At 42.0% G+C, this 21,129-nt stretch overlaps 1 protein-coding gene across 1 annotated transcript in view; it reads left to right on the top strand.

Moving 5' to 3' along the window:
• Positions 1-21,129, top strand: part of PGBD5 (piggyBac transposable element derived 5) — a 522,626-nt gene that overhangs the window by 139,815 nt on the left and 361,682 nt on the right. The gene's annotated exons all lie outside the window — the stretch shown is intronic.

The raw sequence follows: 21,129 nt of genomic DNA, 5'->3' as shown, positions 1-21,129 counted from the left end.
GCAGTTGATTGCCTCTCTTTGAGCCGCTGTTTTCTCTGCTAAATTTCCGACACCTTTCTGATACGCATCTCTATCCTCCTACTACTGCTATTGAATGCACAGTTTGTCCCAAAACTACCCCCAGAGAAACGTTGGTTTGTCAAGTTTTTTGCATAAAATTATACTTGCAGAACTTTAAGAAGTTTTAAAGCATTGTAGAATGTAATCTAGCAGTCATCGATTGTTACATAGCAGTTTGATGCACTCCGAGTTGCCATTTTGGCTTCTTGGCGATTAGAAAGTTGTGTAACACGTGACACATGACTATTGTGAATGCTGCAATAACATCCCTCTGCAAACAGTGCTATAATGCTTGTTTTCAAGGTGGGGTTCTTTTGTCAATGTTTACACACTTTCAATTACATTAAAGGGAAAGGCAAAGGAACTCCGTAAATAGACACACGCCTAGACTAGCTTGTTCTTTCCTCTTAACTCTTTAGTTAGCAGACGTCAAAAGAGGGAAAAGTTCCCAGAATCTGAGATCTACTCTTTCATCTATCTGCAGTTTCTTAAACATACAAATTCATATTGCATTCTCTCATTGCCTGTTCATGTCTGCAAGTGGATTATGGAACACGTTGGGCCCGATTCACAGAGATAAAGTTAGATCAAAAGTTTAACTTAGACCAAAAGTCTAACTTTACTTCTTTTCGGTATTCACAAATGTAAGTTACTACTAGTATCTTTACTACTAGTAGTAGTAACTTACCTTTGTGAATATTGAAAAGTAGTAAAGTTAGACTTATGGTCTAACTTTACCTTTGTGAATCGGGCCCACTGTGAGAAGCTCTGTATGCAACGGCCTGGAATGGTATACTTCCACTATATGCCAGGCAATATTTTACATAAAAGAAATATTGCATTCACTGTTTCAAACTACTTATTACTTCGCAAAATAAGTATAGATACGTAGATGTGGAATTTAGAATAGCGAATATATATTTTATATACACTGGCAAGTTGGCAGTCCAACACCGGATACAGACTTCAGACATAATTGTCAATATGGACCTTGATAATATGGTGCTAACAGAAACAGAGTTTAATGAGCTACCCAGTACTGCATGCAATTACTCATTTCCCCCGGTTCATCATATATCTTGATAGAGAGGGGAGAATAGCAGGCGGGGTAGCTGTTAGCTACAGGAACTCTATTTTCTTTTGTCAAGTGATAATTGAGTCCCTCCTTTAATATCTCATAGTGGAAATCAAATTGTTTACCTCTAAATCGACAAGATTGAACATGACCAATCATTATTTGCATGACATTCATGGTTTTGTTGAACATTCTATGGAACACATTACTTCTCAGCTCATTTTGTCCCATACCAGACACACTTTTGTAGGAGAGTTCAATCTCCACTAGGGTAACCCTAATGACTCTTTCCAATGATTCTCCATTTTTCTACAAAAGAATCGCTTGATACAACGCTCCCTATAACCCACTCACATCAAAGCGGCTACCCTGGGTTTGATCATTGCAAACAAATAACTTGCATCGAGTTGAAGACCCGCTCCCAGTTGCTTTGTTTGATCACTAGTAAAACGTATTTCAGATGTCTTTCACCAAAATGTCAACTTGTGATGAACAGAAGAAGCCCTAAACTCTGATTGGAGATACTTAGAATCTCAACCACAGTGACCTAGCCACTGGATACGCTTCTTATCTTGCGCATCCTATGAAAGATTAAGGTGTGAATTAAGCTAATAATGTTTTAAATAAAACAAACATAGGTATCCTTAACAGTTTTGCCCCTATCAAGGAGAAAAGGACCAAGACTAAAACATTGTCTCCTTCCTATAGCCATGACCTTCATGAAGAAAAAAACCTCTGCTGTGCCAGAAAAGCATATAAAAAAGCATATTTTTGAAGTGATATCCAAGGCTGTCAAGATTGGTCTGGTCAAAAATATACCCATGGAGCTTTTTGAGGTAGTTAAAACTACTGCAGATCCTCACACATTCCTAACATAGTTGACCCGGCAAGAAATGTGAGGAATTTGCCTATTTCCTCTATACTAAAATCAAATTGAAGGAAGCATCCTTTCTCACTCCTGGCTAATTTCCCTCATCTCTTTTGCAGAAAAAAATCTATATTTATCTGGTCAACCTTCAGAGAAATATCCGGGTGGAAATACTCCGCAATATCTGCAAACTCAATTCTTTCGATCCTATTACTTTGCAAACCTTACTCCTGCCAAACTAGCTGAAGGAATTATGTCTGATCTTGCCACTTCTAGGTTCAAACTCATCAATTCACCAGCAACTCAAAGAGTGTTACTAAACTGTCTCAAAGTTGTGCAAAGTTGGTCTGAAAACCCAGTATTGATCAGGGTGACCTTAATAATTTCCATCCAATCTCAAGTCCACTTTTCCTGTCAAAAACTTTGTGTATGGTACAACCCAACCAAACAGTGGAATGCCTTACCCCTCAACTTAAAGACTAGTTCTTCCTTGTCAGTTTTTAGAAAGAATCTTAAGACCTGACTTTTTAACTCACAGGGCCTAGATGTATCAAGATTCCATTTTGCGAATCTTAAATAGCGATTTTTAGCGAATCGCTATTTAAGATTCGCAAAACGGAATGTATGTAAAAAATCGCTTTTTTTTAGCGATTCCTTATTAATCTTTATTTGAGAATTCGCATTTTGCGAATTCGCAAATAAGGAATAATTTCCCATGCATTCCTATGGGCCAGGAGGCCCTTAGGAATGATTGTGAAGTAATTCTCAAATTGCGAATTCGCAATTTGCTATTCGCAATTTGAGAATTATTTCAAGGGTGCAGGGGTGTCTCATGGACACCCTGCTGCACCCCTGAAACTTACATGTGTGTGCATATGGCACACATACATGCCCTATGGGCATGTATGTGTGTCACATGCCACCTTCAAAATTGTCATATTTTGGTTTTTGAAAGGATATCGCAAATTAACACAAACCTCAAATTGGTGTTAATTTGCGATTCCTTAACCTGAATTCGCAATGTAAAAAAATTTCATACATGGCATTTAAGGAATCGCAAAATTGCGATTCCTTAAATGCTTAAGCAAAATAAGGAATCGCAATTTTTTGCGATTCCTTATTTTGCTAATTTCTAATACATCCCAAAAGATGCAAAATGTCCGTTTGCGATTCGTTAAGGCCGAAATTCTGCGAATTTCGGCCTTAACGAATCGCAAAAGGCTTGATACATCTAGGCCTAGGTGTCATAATTACCCTTCTGTTGCGCTGCCAGCGCTAAAACGCCCTAGAACATTAGAGCCCTTTATAAAACTTATTTTCATTTCATTTTCATACGTGGTCAACATTGGCTACTTTATAGAGCTTTTTTTTTGCTTTGAACTATGTCTCACAGTGCCACGCAGCTGTAAACATTGGTAATCCAAATTGTAGAGCCATTTGGCTTTGTCATCGTTTTCTTTGCCACGTTTTACAGCTGCGTGGCTACTATGCAGCATGGTTAAAAGTAAAAGAAACACTATAAAGCAGCCAGCGTGGCCACGTATCACACTTTTTAAAAACTTTTAGCCATGCTGCACAGCAGCTCTTCTGCTGTACAACATGGTTATTATGAACATTGACAACACAATAGACCTCTCTTATGCGAGACCTATTGCCTTTGTCAATGCTTGTTTATATCTTTCCCCCTTTGTCGCTGCTTTCCTATCTTTCTCTGCCTCTTTCTTTCTCCCTTTCTTGCTTTTCTCTCTGCTTCAAAGCATGCTGACAAAGGGTGTCCATTCAATATTACTGCTCGCGTTGACCCTGAAGCTAATGGAATTCACGTTATAACATAGCAGAACGTTCTGTACGTGGCGTTGCTTTGGCCGACATCCAGCGAGATCAGAAAATAAGCGAATTGTTCCCATTTTCATGCACGTGCCAGAAAGGTTTGGCTCACAATCCAGGCATCACAGTGAAGCATTATTCACTTGAAACAGAGTATGCACGTATATCAGTGCCCAGAATGACAAACTGCACACCACTGAAGGCCCTTAACCTCACGCTGGCTGCTTTCTTCTGTTTCGTCAGAGAGCGCACGGAGGTGCCAGTAAGAGCATGTCGATTAGGATGGCAAACTAAAGGCCAGCATAAGTGAATTCAAGGAGGAATGTCGTTATGCAGTTTACGGTAGATAATTCAGTGCCGGCTCCTCTGCTAAGGCGGAGGAGCGTCGCCCCTCTGCTGCTGTGCAGCAGTAAACAAAGGAAAAATAAAATGATAAAAACACAATGTTTTTATCATTTTGGGCCATATGTATCAAGAAGTCATTTTGCGATTCTCAAATAGCGATTTTTTGAGAATCGCTATTTGAGAATCGCAAACTGCTATATATGTAGGATTTCCAATAAATTTTGTGAATCCTACATATTTCTTAATTGCGAATCGCAAATTGCGATTCGCAATTAAGGAATACCTCCCCATTCATTCCTATGGGCCTAGAGGCCCATAGGAATGAATGGGAAGACATTCTCAATTTGCGATTAGCAATTAGCGAATCGCAAATTGAGAATGCAATTTCAAGGGTGCAGGGGTGTCCAAAGGACACCCTGTTGCACCCCTGAAATAAGCATGGGTGCACATGTGGCGCACAACAAGCCCTAAGGGCATGTATGTGCTTCACATTGCACTTTGAAAAATGCAAAAAAGTGAATTCGCCATTTGAGAATCGCAAATTGAGAATAATTTCAAGGGTGCAGGGGTGTCTAAAGGACACCCTGTTGCACCCCTGAAATCAGCATGGGTGCACATGTGGCGCACATACATGCCCTAAGGGCATGTATGTGCCTCACATTGCACTTAGAAAAATGCAAAAAAGTGCATTTTTCAAGGAATTCGCAAATTACCATCAACTTCAAGTTGGTGGTAATTTGCGTTTCCTTAAGGCCAATTTGCATTTTTTTTATGCTTCATACATTGCATTTAGGGAAATGGCAAAATTTGCGATTCCTTAAATGCAATCGCAAAATAAGGAATCGCAAATTTTGCGATTCCTTATTTTGCAAGCAGATTTCGGTGATACATACCATTTTGCACTAATGCGTTTGCAAACGCCGAAATTCGCAGAATTTTGGCGTTTGCAAACGCATTAGTGCTTGATACATATGGCCCAAAGTGATTTGTCCAGAATCACAGGATGTTGAGCCGACGCTGAGACTTGAACCTGGTTCCCCAGCTCCAAAGTTGGCATTGGCAGAGCTGTTTGTCGAATACCTGCAGTATGAGCATAAAAAAAACCAGAGGCCTCATAGACAATTACAAAGCAAATGTTGTGCTGTTTTGAGGATTTTGGGATTTTTCTCGTATGAGAAATTGTAGACATGGCTTTTCTTGAATATTAAAATTAAATTCCTTCGGTCAAACTGTAGTTCATATGTTGTCTGTTCTGCCCTAAAATTTTTTCATTAAATTACGTAAAACATATGTGAACCACTGTTTTATCTTAAGACGTATGGGGACACGTGACTTTGTTAGCAGAAGTAAATCTGTTGTGTGGCTGCCTAAACCTCTTAAGGCATAAAAGGTAGTCAAACATGCGTCCAGTGAAAGTGACCCTTAACTAGAACACCTTTTATGCATGCTGTATAGAAACGTATACATTGTGTAGTATAATTTTGCTATGTTAAGGTCTATGCTAGGAGAAAACATGTAGTCATGCTGTTTAAGTAGGTTGAGCAATTAATGATTTCATGCATCACACTTTTGTACTTCTGGCCTCCCAATATGGCCAATATTGTGTCTTCCCCGTGGCCGTTGGCAGGAGGGCGGTAATGTCACAGCAACAGTTCACATTACATTTCGATAGATTTGCTGGTGTAAATGTAATAAAAATGTGTGTTTCCATAAAACGTGCTGCAGCGAAAGCGATACTATAGGTAAAAAAACAGAATAAGTGAATAGGCGACCCAGATCCATTCCATGCAAATCTGGCTTTAGCACTCACTCTACCTAAGTTTAAAACAAATGTTACCGTGGCACAAGGCCCAGTGATACTATCCACTGCGCCAGGAACCCATCCACAGGGGGTGCAGCAATCACCTACGCAAGACCAGATGGAACCTATGCCCAGAAATAGAGGAAATGGGAAAAAAGAGCCAGAATCAGTGCAATCGACCGCACCCCTATTCCAAGGTGCCGTGACATTAGCATCTCTCCACTCAAGCAAAACACAAGTTCAACCATAGCCCAATGACATTTATTTCCACCTTCAGTGTCTAAGACCTACACACAGAGGGTGCAGCAATCCTCTGGTTGGGCACTGATTGAAGCTCCGCAGGAAGTTAACTCCTCTAAAAGAAAGATATTATCCACAAGGGACACTGATTGTCCTCCTTGGACTAGACCAGCCTTGCACAAACTTTTTTCCCTTGCCCAAACCCGCAATGAAGGCCAAACCGGAAAATGTCCAGGTGAGGACCGGCCGACCAAGCTGGTCCTCATCCCACATTACCCCTTGGAGGGGAGTCACGATTTCCTGAATCGTTCCAATTTACTAACCCAGTTGAAAATTATGTCTGAGGAAATCCAGAGTGTAGGGTTTAAATCTACCCCGAAGGGAAGCTACAGTCTTAACACTAAAAACAAATCTACTGGCAGAAGCTGTACTGGAATGCAAGCCTATCCTTAAGGAATGGTGCATAGGAATTTCTATAATCTCAGCGCCCAAATATCCAGCGCCATTAAAAAAGCTCATCAGCCTGCCCAATTTAAAAGCTCACCCCTATAGCATTCTGAGGGGGACCGGGCACTTGTTTTACCACTAACCGTCAGGCAACACTTTCATAGCCCGCTGCCACTCCTCAACAAGGCGCCCCATCTGGAAAGTCACAACAGGACAAATTGGGGGAAAACATACACCTGACTGGAGTTGGGTTTCACCCATCCTGTCCAGAGAGGTAACAAATTGTTCCTAGGATTAAGACACACTCGCCTTAAACACAACAACCCATAAGGCTCCTGACATGGAATGTGGTTGGGCTATCAAGACTGTTAAATTCAGAAACCGCAAAATCACTGCTAATGGCATCTGATGTACTCTGCCTACAAGAAACGTGGTCATTAACCCCACTAACAATTAGTGGCTTCCAAGGGGTCCATCAAGCAGCAATGAAAAACAAGCAACTCGATGGGAGGACATCGAGGAGGGGCTTGTCAATGTATCCTATTCTCAGCCTGAAACCAACAGCAACAAAAAATCCAACTCAAGGTGAAATGTTTGAAGTGCAGGCAGTGGAGAGAATTAAGGCAACAGCCTCCCGAATTAGGATCCTTTTGATTAATGCCCATTTTAACAGCTTTGGTTCAGCACGAGGTAAAAGTCTGAGCCAGCTAAGCAACAATTTGGATCACATTCTTTGTGATCCTGTGATTTATTAAATACTAATTGGTGGGGATTTCAAATTGTCACAGGTAGAATCAGTCTCCGCCGGCTGCCCACCCACAAATTCCTTAAGCAAACAGCTGTATAAAACCTTAAGTAAACACAGACTGAAGTCCATTCAGACCATAGAGGAAGACTCTATGCCATCACTTCAGTTTTTGAAAACCTTCAGGGGGATAAGTAGTATTGACTATGTTTTTGCCTCAGGAAAACTTGTGGAACACCTTGAAACCTTTGAAGTACTTTCCTCACATCAGAGCAACCACCGTCCATTTTGTGCAACTTTTAATCTTAGCTCATCTAACCGTGAAGGCCATAAGGCACTGGGCAACTCTCTCCTTGGCGAATCTGCATTCTTAACCCGGAGAATAAAATGGGTCCCGGTCAGTCTGCAGAAATTAACAGCATGGAAAGCCATTACTGGACAGTCCCTGCAGGCCCAAAGCGGCTAATATCTATTTACCCACTGGGCATCTATAACCAGAGGCATCCATAAATTACTGGACTCCTTCACAGGTCATGGGCAGTTTCTGTCAAAAACATCTAACAAAAATCAATCTATTCTGACTCGCTCATGGTACATCTGTAAGCTGACGAAGGCAAACTGCAAAATCCAGAATCAACGAACTAAAGCTGCTTTGCAACTGGAATTGCAAGGTGCAAGAAAGCAACATAAGCAATTGGTATAGCATGTAAAATATCAGCAGAGGTACAAGGAGTGGCATTACGTATTCTCGCTCATGAGCAAGCATAATCAGGCCGACTTATAGAGACAAATCAAAAACAAAACACACCAGCTTGCAACCAGGTGTAATGCCATTGGTGAAGCAATGTGGGACCTGCACGTAAAAAAAAACTATACATAGTCGAACAACCAAGAGTTTTCTCACCTGAAATATTTGACCACGCAGATGACCTAAACGGTTGTGTCCCTAAGTAAACTATCAATAACATTCAAAAAGTTGTACGCAAAACACAAACATCAGGTGCACCAGGCCTAAATGGGCTCCCAGCCCAACTATTTAAAGAAGACACAGCATTGTGGCCTGCAATACTTTCTCCACTGTTCTGCCTATTTTTCAAGTCCTAACAAGTTCCTAACAGTTGGAGAGGTTGGAGACAGCACCTATTTTTCAAAATGGGCTGCAGACAGAACCCCATCAACTACTTCCTGATGGCCCTACTGGACATTGCGGCCAAGATCTACGCCTCTGCCATTTTAAAAGACCTTGAATCTTGGGCAACAACAAACGCAATAATCCCATTTTGCCCACCAGAATTAAGGTCCAACTCCTCCACACTGGATAACCTAGTTACTCTTTCCTACTTCATCCGCCAGGCAAACAGCCAGAGGTCTTTGTGAACTATTCGTCGGTGTTCGACCTGGTGGATAGGGACATTTTATGGAGCAAACTCCAGGTGTGGGGCACTCGAAGCAACCTGCTTAACGCTATCATATTGTATTCATCAACTTGGATGATGGTCAATCTGTTAGACACCGCGCTAACCAGGAAGATCAACACTAACCAAGGGCTAGAGCAAGGATACGTCCTAGCTCTAATGCTGTTTAACCTATATACAGAAGATATGTCTTTGGCATTAAACCATGTCAATTTAATTCCCCCCAAAATAGGAACAACCAAGCTCACAATACTGCAGTACGTGGATGACATTGTTCTGCTTGACAACTCAAAAATAGAAATCCAGAGAGCCATAAACGCCCTTCACACATACAATAGGGCAAACAATATGGTAGAAAATGCCTAGAAAACGAAGGTGATATCATTTGGAAGGATGCGTAAGCAAGCAGATCGTCACTGGTCTCTTCGCCCCTTTAAATTAACAGGAGCAAAATCTTACAACTATCTGGGCACATGACTCTCTGCAAACGGTGGCCCCAAAACACATGAGCCACCCAAAGGATAAGGTTGCACTAATTACCACAAGACTTTGCAAACTGCACACCGCCCTCGAAAGCCCCACTTCAGTCCCAATCTGAAAAGTGCTCAGGGCCGTATTACCATTTGCAATCAGCTACAGCAGTGAGGCCTGGGAAACCATGGGAAAACTACATCTAAAAGTCTATAAAAGAGTGTTCAGGTTGCCTCATTACATCAGGGGACCTCTGGTGAGACTTGGATTTGGTCTGGAGGGCCTTAAGTGGGCTAGCATTGGGGCCTTTCTAAAATCCTATCATAGATGCAGTTTGGCCATGTCCTGCTCCTTTAAATTTGTCTTTCAGAGCATATTCAAAACTAAAAATAGTCCTTGGTCCGCCTATTTAAAGGCGGCAGCAGCCACCCTCCAAATAGACTGACCGCACTAAACGCTTCATCACTTATGCACACAGCAGTGAAAAACAACTGATAAAACTCCTCTCAAAGACTGCGGACATGGAAAACATCAAGTCCACTCCTCCACTAAATGCCCTGGCAGCTTCACACCATAACAACCGCCATGTTGGCCTGCAGCCACAACCATATCTCAATTGCACAATCGCGAAAGCCTGCCTATTCCAAATTTTGGCTGTGAGGATGATGGCATTACGAATTAAAGGCTTCAATCCAAACTAGCCGCTCCTCCCCAATAGTCTTAAGTGCAAGCTGTGTGGCTACAAATCTGAAACTTGTGCACGCCTGTTATGTTGCTGCCCAACGCTGCTCAACTTCAGGCGGTTATTACTAAAGCCACTTTTTTTAACCCATGGCATAAGGACATGCAACAATGCCATAAACCGGATTTTTAGTACCATGATCTCTTCCGAACTGGCAAGAAGAGGCAAATACTTTAACCGCATGCCTGCGGCGGCTTATTTCGCGCTGTGTGGCTTTTTTTAAAAAGCCGCGTTACATGACGAGCTCAGCTCGTCATGAGCATGCGAGCGGCGCAATTCATGACGAGCTCAGCTCGTCATGAGCGTGGAAGGGGTTAAAGGACCTTCTTAAAAAAATACAACAAATCTCAGAGATGATTGCCGGCTGACCACCTTTTCGCACTATGGACATTATGCACTTTACAGTCCAGCTGTCTTGCAAACGAACTTTAACAATTGTAACCCCGCTAGGTTAACTATAGTAGATTTTACATCACACGTCTTATCTTCGGATAACAAAAGCCTGCTTATCTCAGATGGTCCCACAAGGATCTACTTATTTCTATGCATTTCTCACTTTGGCTTACCTGAAACTGATTTCAAACAATCATATTGCCTTTAGGTTAACAGTTGCAGATTCAGATTATGTGTTTTATCTCTGATATCATACGTCTGCTTATGTCAGCTGGTACTACAATGACCCATCTACTTTTTCTTTTTTATTCTCTTTTGTATAATATGTCTTTTAATGTTTTATATTGTCAAGGTTTTAATTAACCATACAGAAACATACGTGAACTCCACAAATGATTTTGTCCAAGGTTCGTCAGCGTGACTTCTTTTCAGCCAAGTGTGCTGCTGATGCTTCTGGCCTTCCTCTGTGGGGTGATCTCATCGGTGGTAAACTGCAGTGGCCATGTAATTGTATTGTATTGTATTGTAATTGCATTTATATAGCGCTTACTACCCCTGACGAGGCGTCGAAGCGCATGTCACCTAATACCTGTGCCAAAATCTGCACTAAGTCTGTTTCCACATCTGTACACATCTACCCCGTGACCTACATACTGCGCCAATGCGTGATAATATTGCATTCAGAGAAATATGAGAATGCAGAACATCTCCTACTGTCACTACACCTCTAAAACAACGTATATGCAAAGTGGATAAAACAAAATTATACTTTTTTTTTATTCGCCTTAAACTCAAATGGCAGAATCATTTTTCTTAGGTAGGTCAGCGCCACATCGCAGAACTCTACGTTCCTTACACTGATCAGGTGGATTTTCTTATTTTATTTTTAGGTCTGGCATTTAGACTTTAGCTGTCTCGCATCCTCATGTTTTAAGAAAACTCATAATAAAAAATACTTTCTAAATGTATACTTTAGGGTCCTTTGGTCTGTTGTTGTATTTTGTTTTATCTGCATATTTGTGAAGTGTGTGGCTTGAGCTACATTTTTAAAACCTAATAAAATTAAATCATTCAAAACAAATGTAAAGTTTATTCCAGGCCCCAGTCAAAGCCTTTGCAGTGTCCTGGCCTAGGTTGTGCCCTAGTTGGCATGCATGATTCTATGGGCCAAATGTATCGCAATGTTCTTTTGCGATTCTCAAATAGCGATTTTTTGCTATGTATGTAGGATTTGCAAATAATTTTGCGAATCCTACATTTTCCTTAATTGCGAATCGCAAATTGCGATTTGCAATTTAGGAATACCTCCCTATTCATTCCTATGGGCCTAGAGGCCCATAGGAATGAATGGGAAGACATTCTCAATTTGCGATTCTCAATTAGAGAATCGCAACTTGAGAATGCAATTTCAAGGGTGCCAATGTGTCAAAAGGACACCCTGTTGCACTCCTGAAATGTGCATGTGTGCACATGTGGCGCAAATACATGCCCTACATGGCACTTTGAAAAATGCAAAAAAGTGATTATTTTCAAAGAAATCGCAAATTACCACCAACTAGAAGTTGGTGGTAATTTGCGATTTCTTAAGGCCAAATTGCACTTTTTCTGTGCCTCTTACATTGCATTTAAGGAATCGCAATTTGCGATTCCTTAAATGCAATTGCAAATAAGGAATCGCAAATTCCTTATTTTGCGAGGCAGTTTGTTGTTAATATATACCATTAAGCCCAATTTCGATCGCAAATGCCGATATTCTGCAAATTTCAGCGTTTGCGATCGCAATTTGGAATGATACATAAGGCCTTTAGTAGCGCAAAAATAAGACAATTTTCCTGTAGGGGACAGGAGAAGATCTAATTTATGAATGAGTGTCTTATCTTGAATTATGGCAAAATGGTGTGGGGGTTGATTGCCTCTTCAATCTTCTATGACTACTACACGATTTTCACCCAAGCAAAGCTGTGCAATGTGTTCTAGATTGCTATCTATCAGCTGCCAAGTGGTCCATGATATGTGGGAGTGGGAGACTTTTAACCTATATTGTTTTTAGGTCGAGCCTAGACGAAAGCAAAGCGAAAGCTTTGCTGTCTAGGTCTCGACAACTTATGTGATCACTTTTGGGGGAATGTGGACAGCAGACTGTCACGAGCTTCTCCTGCCGGAGATTTGACCTAGTGAACGCGCACGCTTTCGCGTTGGTGAATGCACGCAGGCACAGGCACACACACTCACACACGCGCAGGCAGGCAGGCAGGCAGGCAGGCACACACACACACACACACACACACACGCAGGCACACAGACACACACATACAGGCAAACTCACCCGCCCCTCTTGTCCCTCGATGCCCCCCCTCACCGGCTCCTCTCATCCTGTCCCTCCGTGTCCAGACTCCGCAGCCCGCTCCGTTGTTTCTCCGCCCCTTCAGGTGCGTGTCACGCCTCTCCTTTCTCCCGGCCGGAAATGCTATTTGCGTGTCAGGCCTCGTTTTCACCACGCATTTTTTTTGTTTTGTTGCTGGCTTGTTCTTAAATGTTTACATCCTGTCACCAGAGCGCAAAAGGGAAAGATGGACGGCCCCGTGCCGTGCGCAAGAGCTGGCGTTGTGATCGCGCGCTCGGCGACTCTCTTATGGGCTGCAATTAACCTTGAGAACTGCGAAATGGAGCGTCTTGTTGCTATTTTTCAAGAGAGCATGCGTGCTATAATAAGGTGCTTCGCTCCGCAGGCGGTACGCAAGGCTTCATAAACTACGGTCGGGTAGTTTGTATAAGTCACATTAATTCCCCGAATGGGGTGAACCGCCTCATTTCACGGACCACTGCGTGCCTACAATGATGCCCAAACCACATCTCTATGATCCATTTCTGCGCCGCGCCTGCTCCACTGCACTGCTTTCATATGTGTTCTGCCCCCACCCCTCCATAAGAGGCCGCATAAGCAGCTCGCCCTCCATTGCCTGCAGGTTTTTAGCGCCGGGCTTGAATCGGATCCATTTCAGACTGAATCCTGAAACTGACTGACATTTGCCTTAGCAGTGGCAGACCTCTGCTGAGAATGTCTGCAGCTGCCGGATTATTTCACATGCATCAGTCTGTCTGAACCTTTTACGAGAGCCCATCCGTTGACTACCCAAATTTAATAAGCTGGAAGTTGGTCAACATGTTTTCCTACGTTGACTGTATGAAGGGACAAACTGGAGTTTGAAGTTACTTCTAATACAGCTAAAAGTTTTAACCTGCGTTGACCTATGCCAAAGGTGGCCACTGTCCCTGATTGTTTTCCAATAGAGAGGCTTCAGCCTTCAGCAACCTCCTAAAACAATTGCCTATTACAACTGATGCTCTTACGACTTTTCATCGTACAGAGTAGGTTGGCTCTGTTTTTACAATTCTGCTAATTTGGCTGTTAGGTATGAGCACCTGGTCCTAAAAAAAAACAATCAGTCCCTCACCCCTCAGTGGTATTACCCCTCAAACGACAAAGCCTCTTGTACATGTCCTGGGCTTTATGGTTCTTTGAAAGCATGATTGACAGGTGTTTCAGTCAGCCATATTTCCTTTAAAAATCAGTGCTTGCATGATGCCAAGCACGGCAGGTGCAAGAATCCAATCCAGGATGCTCCACCATCCAAAGAGACAATTCTCCAAATGCTTCTGGCGGACACCATTGGCTTTAGTGAAACACGAAGATCTGCCATGCGCCAGCATTCGAGCCTTGCCTTTGCTTGTAGCCTGCTCTGCAGTAGAGGCCATACTAGTAAATCGACCTAGATCAAGGCTGGCCCAGGCGGTAGACCCCCATTGAAAGCACCTCGGCCTGGCTTTGCTTGACTTTCTGACCATGCTGCAGGGAGAGTGCGTTTATTCTATGCAGTAGCTTCAGAGGTAAGTAAAACGTTGGCTTTTGAGCTATATAACAGTCATATACTGCACACCTACACCGATTTCTAAGTCCCAATAGCAATGTTCATTGTCATCCACATCAATGGTGACCTCGGAAGCATGAAAGGCTGGGTGGCCCTGTCTGGATCCAACCCTGTCAGAGCAGGCTGTCCACAGGCCTGCATCGTAAGTGACTTTCTCACTGAGTTACCTTCTGGCTTTCTGCACTGCTGACGACGCTTGTGTTCCTTCCTTGCACCTTTCATTGACTTGTTTCCAGTTTCTATTTTTGCACCAGAGATTGACAGTTTTGTGTGACCCGGTACCTTCCGTTCCAACCACTATTGTGTTGATTGGCAGTTAACTGCCTGATTCCAGCTCAGCTGGTAATACAGCCACAGCCTTCTGCCGACCCTGGTTGGGTGTTTTGAGGGTTCGTTTGTCAAATAGTTTGGACACCTCATCAGGGGTAGTAAGCGCTATATAAATGCAATTACGATACTGTAAATAACTTCATACAACATGCATAGTAACGAGGAGTGCCGACAGGTGGGCGCACTGCCGCCAGCTCTTAATTCTCCTCCTAGCCTTGCACGAGTTTTATTAGGCGCTACGGTCATGTGGTACCAGTTGCATAAGCCAGTAGACACCTATACATTTCAGCCCCATAGCAGGTATTAGTTATGGCGTACTTTCAGTTGTTCAGTTTAACTTCCAATTTCTTTTCTCACAAGGCCACCCAATTGCATCACATGTATAGGCTATATGTAACAAAGTTTTGACTTCGCCAAGAATAAACAAGCATTTGCAATGCAATAGGTCTCGCAAATTTGAGCTACTGGCATTGTAACTGACAAACCTTTTACCTATGTGTTGGTTTTGAAAACAGATAAATAAAAGGCATTGTCATTTACAATGCCAATAGCTTAAATTTCCGTAAATGCGAGACCTATTGCATTGGAAATGCTTGTTTTAGTTAGTTGCCTGAGGCGCTCTGGGATTTGTAGTTCTGATTTTCCAACATTATTTGGGCATGCAAATCAATGTAATTCTATTCTCCTGGATGTATAAAGTGCATGGCTACCAAGAACGGCCTCCCAGCACTAAGATAGCAATCAGGTCCTCTAACCTAGCTGACAGCTATTCAAAATGAATAGTTTTTAGCAATTTTCGAAATTTAGTTTCTGACTCAGTTTTCCTAATTTGCAGTGGGAGAGCATTCCAAGGCTTCGGTACAATAAAAGCAAAGGACGACCCCAGCTCTTGCTTTCTGTATGACTGTTAGAAGCTGCTAGTTTGTAGAGCACAGAAATCTTGAAGGAATGTGAGTCTATTAGTCTCTGGATCAACTTGGGTCCTGTTTTATACACTGCTTTGTGAGCAAGGAAGAGTGCCTTGAAGTGAAGTATTTTTAGTACTGGGAGCCAGTGCAAGGTTACCAGTGCTGCAGTTGCCGACTGATGTTTAGGGCTTTTGCGGCAGTATACGGGCCGCGATATTTATATGGCCTGCATTCTTTTAATGACTGACTAGGGACTCCCAAGATATAGGGAATTCCCATTGTCGAGTCGAGAGACTACAAGACCTTGCCACTCTGCGACGCGTGCTGATTCCGGCAGCTTTATTCATTTGTTCATTTATTCATTCATATAGTATTCAGCTAAAACACAAGACTCACATCTGGCACCAGTTGAAAGCTATGCAATTTTTTTTTGAAAACATCTCTCCTGTGGGCCTTATTGAGGCTAATAACAACAACATCTGCAAAATCAGTGGTTCTTAACAAGCAGTCTGTGACACCTGCTCAAGGGGCCCGCAATTGCTTAAGGAAAGTCAATAATATTAGTAGATTAATAAAGTATGCATACTCAAAAAAATACTTTAAAAAAATGTATACCACTCTGTAATTGTAAAGGAATTTGAAATTGGAGGTTAAAAATGAAGGGGCATATTAGTAAGAACCTCGTTAAAATTATTGCCGTTTTAGATGTCCTGCACATCTAACCTCGGCTTCTATTGGAATTCTATAACGCATATTAGCAAGCCCATTATCGCTGTTTTAGCTGCAGTTTCCTGCCTCTAAAACAGCGATAATTTTAACGAGGTTCTTGCTAATATGCCCCGTAGTTTGTATACTTAGCTTGCTTGTGGGAGCAGCGCAAGTACATTAAACAGAATCTGTAATGGACGATTGTTGGCCTCCATTGAAGCGCTTGGATGTACCAACAAAAAAAAAAGCATGCCTTTATTTATTTATGTTATTTATAAAGTTTAAAAACAGACAAAGTTATATGCTAGAATGTAGCATTCAGCTTTTCCTTTTTGGAAATAAAACAACATTTTGAAACGTCCAACCTTCCTATTAAAATGAGAATATAGTTAGATTTTTTTATGAATTAAATAAAATGTTGCAAATGTTGCATAATTTGTTTGTTTGATGTATTTCTGCATTTCGTCCATTGTTTTGAGGTTCAGATTATAGTCACCGGCTTGCACCGCAACCTGTGGTCCAGGTCATGTCCGTTTCATTTCAAGATAGTCAAGTATCTTCTGGCAGGCATATGTGTGTGATGTGAAGCAGGACCTTACCAAATAAGGGTGGCATCCGCGTCAAGCCATGAAGCCACATGAGAAAACTGCCACCTTGACTCGTGGTTCTCAGGCACTCCGGCAGTACAGCTGCTGTGAACGGGGGCGTATTTTGTTCAATTGTCAATTAGGATTGCAAAAATTATTTTACTTTGTGACGTTAATCCGCTTCAGGGTGATGCAAGCTGAGAATTTATCACTGGATGTCATGTATTTTGATGTTATCCTTAGCTCCAAGGAAGATCGTCAGTACATTATTAGCCTTTCTCAGAAAAAATGTGGTTCTGATGGTAGCAATGTCTATTTAAAATTGCAGTGCAGCAGATGTTTAGGGTAAAAATGGCCCAAGACTTCTTTAGGCTAGTGTTTTTTTGTAAAATGTTTTTTTATACATGGTGCGTTTTGCTTCTGTTTTTTACTTTCGCTTGTGGTTTATGTGTAGTACGGTTCAGATGCTTTAGTGAGCATTGCATCTGAGACCCACAAAAAGTAACAAAAAACCACTATACCACTGCAGATTTCTAGATGTGAAATCTGCATTGGCCTCATAGTTTGTTGTATAACAGAAAAACTGTAAATGCGAGAGAGTTCCTTTCAGTGTGATTTTAGTGGGAATTTTCCAATCTATTTGCAGGCCTCCTCTGGGATTTACTCTTGGAGAGTCACAGATAGAGTGAGATAAAGGGTATTCTATTCTTGCCCTGCCCATGTGTATTCGACATGTAAATCTATGCATTGGCCTCAAAACCTTCAGGATCTCATTATACAGGGCAGCTTTTCTCCTTGTACTGTGTTTTTGGAGAAGCATAATTACCTGATCCTTTGTCATGAAGACTAATGCATCCATTCTGCCCTTGCAAACCTTTTCGGTATAGCTGTAGAGCTAGATGTAGAAAGCTGCATCCAAACTGACATGTTGTACATTTTTTAATCAATATACATAAGAAATATCACTATTCCAACATCTAACTATAACATCGCTTAACCTTTGTTTTTTTCCTTGAATTTCTAGAGTTTTTTAATGCAAGCCAAAATCTTTTTACCTCTTCTAATTAAAAGGTCACTTTTACCTTTGATTTTTTTCAGTGAATTTCTAAGGCTTTTGTAACATAAATTAGCTCTTATTACCATACCTAACTATGATGTTATTTTAACCTTTGTGTTTTTTCAGTGAATTTCTGAGTTTTTTTTAAATATATGCCTCCCTCTCACCTATTGAGCACAGCCTATGGGCGAACGCGCCACGTTTTGGCAATAGGATCTGTCCTGCCGCTAGGTTCTGCATCCAACCAAAATATGGGTGGATAAGCATCTGCCGCACATGGCCTTTGGACATGAACAGCATTCGGATAGCTACAAGTCTCTTTCTGTTGCCAGGCTCTGTGCGCACCCTCCCCCTCCACCTCCCTACATCCCCTGCCACCAGCAAGGAAACCCCCTTTTAGCATAGCATTAAGCCATGCACAGCAGGAGGTTGAGCGCTGGGTGTGGCCTTCGCCAGGTCCTCCTTGGGTGGCCAACTTAATTTGGAGGACAGAGCGGATATTTTTCGTGTTTTTTAAAAACTTTTTTGTTTTTCGTTTTTTAAAAGAAAGTTTTCAGCTTCTGCGTTTTTACCATCATAGTTTTTTTGTTTTTCTGTTTGTTTTACCGGTATTTAACTACTATTTTTTAAAACTTTGCTTGATATTCTTTTCAACTTTAAAAAAAAAACTTTTTTAACACTTCTTTTATTTTTTACACAAGTCTTTGTCGTCTCTTTCACATGCTGTTCCGTGACCCTTGAATATATTCTTCTGTTTACTTCACCACATGCTACAACTCTATCACAGTGTCTGCAGCAAATCCCGAAATACTGCATGTTGTCGTTGTTTTTGTCCTCTTCATGTAGCACTTCCTCCAGAGCATTTGGTTGTCTTTTGACTGCTTGTTTTTTTTCTTTGTACTTCTGGAACAGCGTTGGTTTTTGGGTGCATAGCCCACATGTTTCTGAGTGGTTCTTTCCTCTGTGGATCAACTTCTGGCACAAAATGCACATCAACCCAGATCTTTTGACTGGGTGTGAGTGTTTGATTGGCTCAGATGCTCCATCCATCACCACCCCCTTTTGTACCGCTTTTGGCCGCCATAAGTGTGACTGGATTCAAGCAAGCCGGGCTGAAGACGGCTGTAATGCCAGAAACCGGTCCTCGGTAGCTTGTTTCCTGTCCAAAATGTCTGAACTGGGGTGGCAGAGTGGGCTAAAGAACGGTGATGGATTCAACTCAGATCTTTTGACTGGGTGTGAGTGTTTGATTGGCTCAGATGCTCCGTCCATCACCACCCCCTTTTGTACCACAAAATGCACATCAAGCACCTTCTGGGCGCTAATAATATCTCACCAGCTGGTAAATCAAAAAATTGCCCCACCAGTAATTTCTTTAGTGTCCTTGGTTCTTCTGGTGCTGCAGAAGTGCTTGGGAGCACAGTGACGTCAACACCTTCGATAGTGAACCGTGCTAAGGTGTGGTGGATGATGCACTTGCTGTTTGGCTGTTTGCTGGTCTCCAGGTCTGTCTGAGGCCATGACAGCTTCGGATTGTTTGTACTCCAAACTCTCTGTTACACATCAATCCAGTAATTATGGTTAACAAAATCATTTGAGGTTGTTTCTAAAGGATGTGGGCTTTTTTTCTTGAGTATTGTCTTCTGAGTGGCCAGTCGAGTGGCTGCTTTAATCTTATTGTTTTTCCCCCTCCTATTTTTACGGCGGTACTTTTGCTAGACCAATAGACTTCAACTTTCCATTATTAGAATTGTTACAAAAGACTCCTTTGTTCCATATTTCCCAGCTCCCCTCCCCTTTTAAGACACACTACGGATTTATGCATTTTTCTCTGTCTATCGTCTTGCAGCAGAGGCGTCCAGCTGGAATCTGGAAGGCGCTGAGAAGCAAGCTCAGAGACTCGCTGCTAGGTGCCAATCCAAAGAGAGGCTGTGAACTGCTGGACTCTTCGGCTGGCGCCAAAAGATATGCTCTTAAAAGACAGCTGTGCTTTAGTGCTCGGCATTAGCATAATGAGAGCTACATGCTCCTCTTTGGAACGGCTGGCAGACAGGCGATGCTTTCCTGCAGATAACCTTGATTGCCAGCTTTTCAAGAGGTTTGCTATGTGAAAAGCGTCAAATGTAATTAAAGAGAGCAGCAAGGCAAGATTTAGCACAGGCCCCGCACCATGCTGGCTGGTATCAGTGGTTAAAGGAGGAATCATAACGTATCCTTCTTTCCATTTACACTCACTTCATTCCAAAAATAATGGTGACACCCCCCCCCCCCCCTTTTGTACCATTGTTAAAATGTTTGGCATGTAACAAAGTAGCTGGAAGAAACTCAACATAAAATATATTTTCTGTGCTGCATATAACAAGTCAGTCTAAATCGTACTGGCCTTTATTCACCTTACCTGACATACTGAACCACATACCATGCCCCTGCAGCAAGTTATTCTGGGATAATGCCCTGTGTCTGATGATGCATGAGAGCCATAGTAAATTTCCCTTTACAAAAAAATTGACCTAGCAAATGTAAGCACCATGGATCTCTGCAGTAATGGCTAAATACACAACTGAGGTGAAATGTAAAAAACTGATCAAGTTATTAAAGTAGCTGTTAAAGGCAAAAATATGGGCTCCCTATATGTGGGTAATAAAATAGCTTTCATTTCTGGGCTGTTGGATATTTCGCATGCAAAATAATGATGCTCACAAATTATTTCTCATTAGACTGAGACTTTGAGGTTAGTTCGGTGTTGGGAGCTACAATTTAGAGATATTGATAAGATGCCCATTACATAATTCAAGAGGCAACAGTGGTAGCCTATGCATCCATCTGACCAGTGTGGTTGCCATAGCAAATTATTAGAGAATGCAGCAGAGTAGTTTATGAGTTGAAAATGAAGAGTGTAGTGGTAAAGCCCCATCTTCGGTGTTGCATCAACTTCACCTACGTAGTGTGAAAGACCAATGACTATCTTATTGCTCTCTTGCATGGGTGTGTGTAGGCTGAAGAATTGTGGGAGTCTCAGATGCATGAGTACTCAACATAGAATGTGTCAAATGCAGAGAAAACAAAGGAATTATCTGCAGTTGAAGACACTCAACATTTTAAGAAGAGTAGGCCCTAATTTATCAACTGGAATATGGTGGTTTGGTTGAGGCATCTAAGTGGTCAGGATTTCGTAAATTGA

This window comes from Lissotriton helveticus, chromosome 6 (assembly GCF_964261635.1).
Source record: "Lissotriton helveticus chromosome 6, aLisHel1.1, whole genome shotgun sequence".
NCBI classification, from domain to species: Eukaryota; Metazoa; Chordata; class Amphibia; order Caudata; family Salamandridae; genus Lissotriton; species Lissotriton helveticus.
The sequence above is the reverse complement of the archived record's forward strand: the minus strand, read 5'-3'. Positions and strand labels throughout refer to the sequence as shown.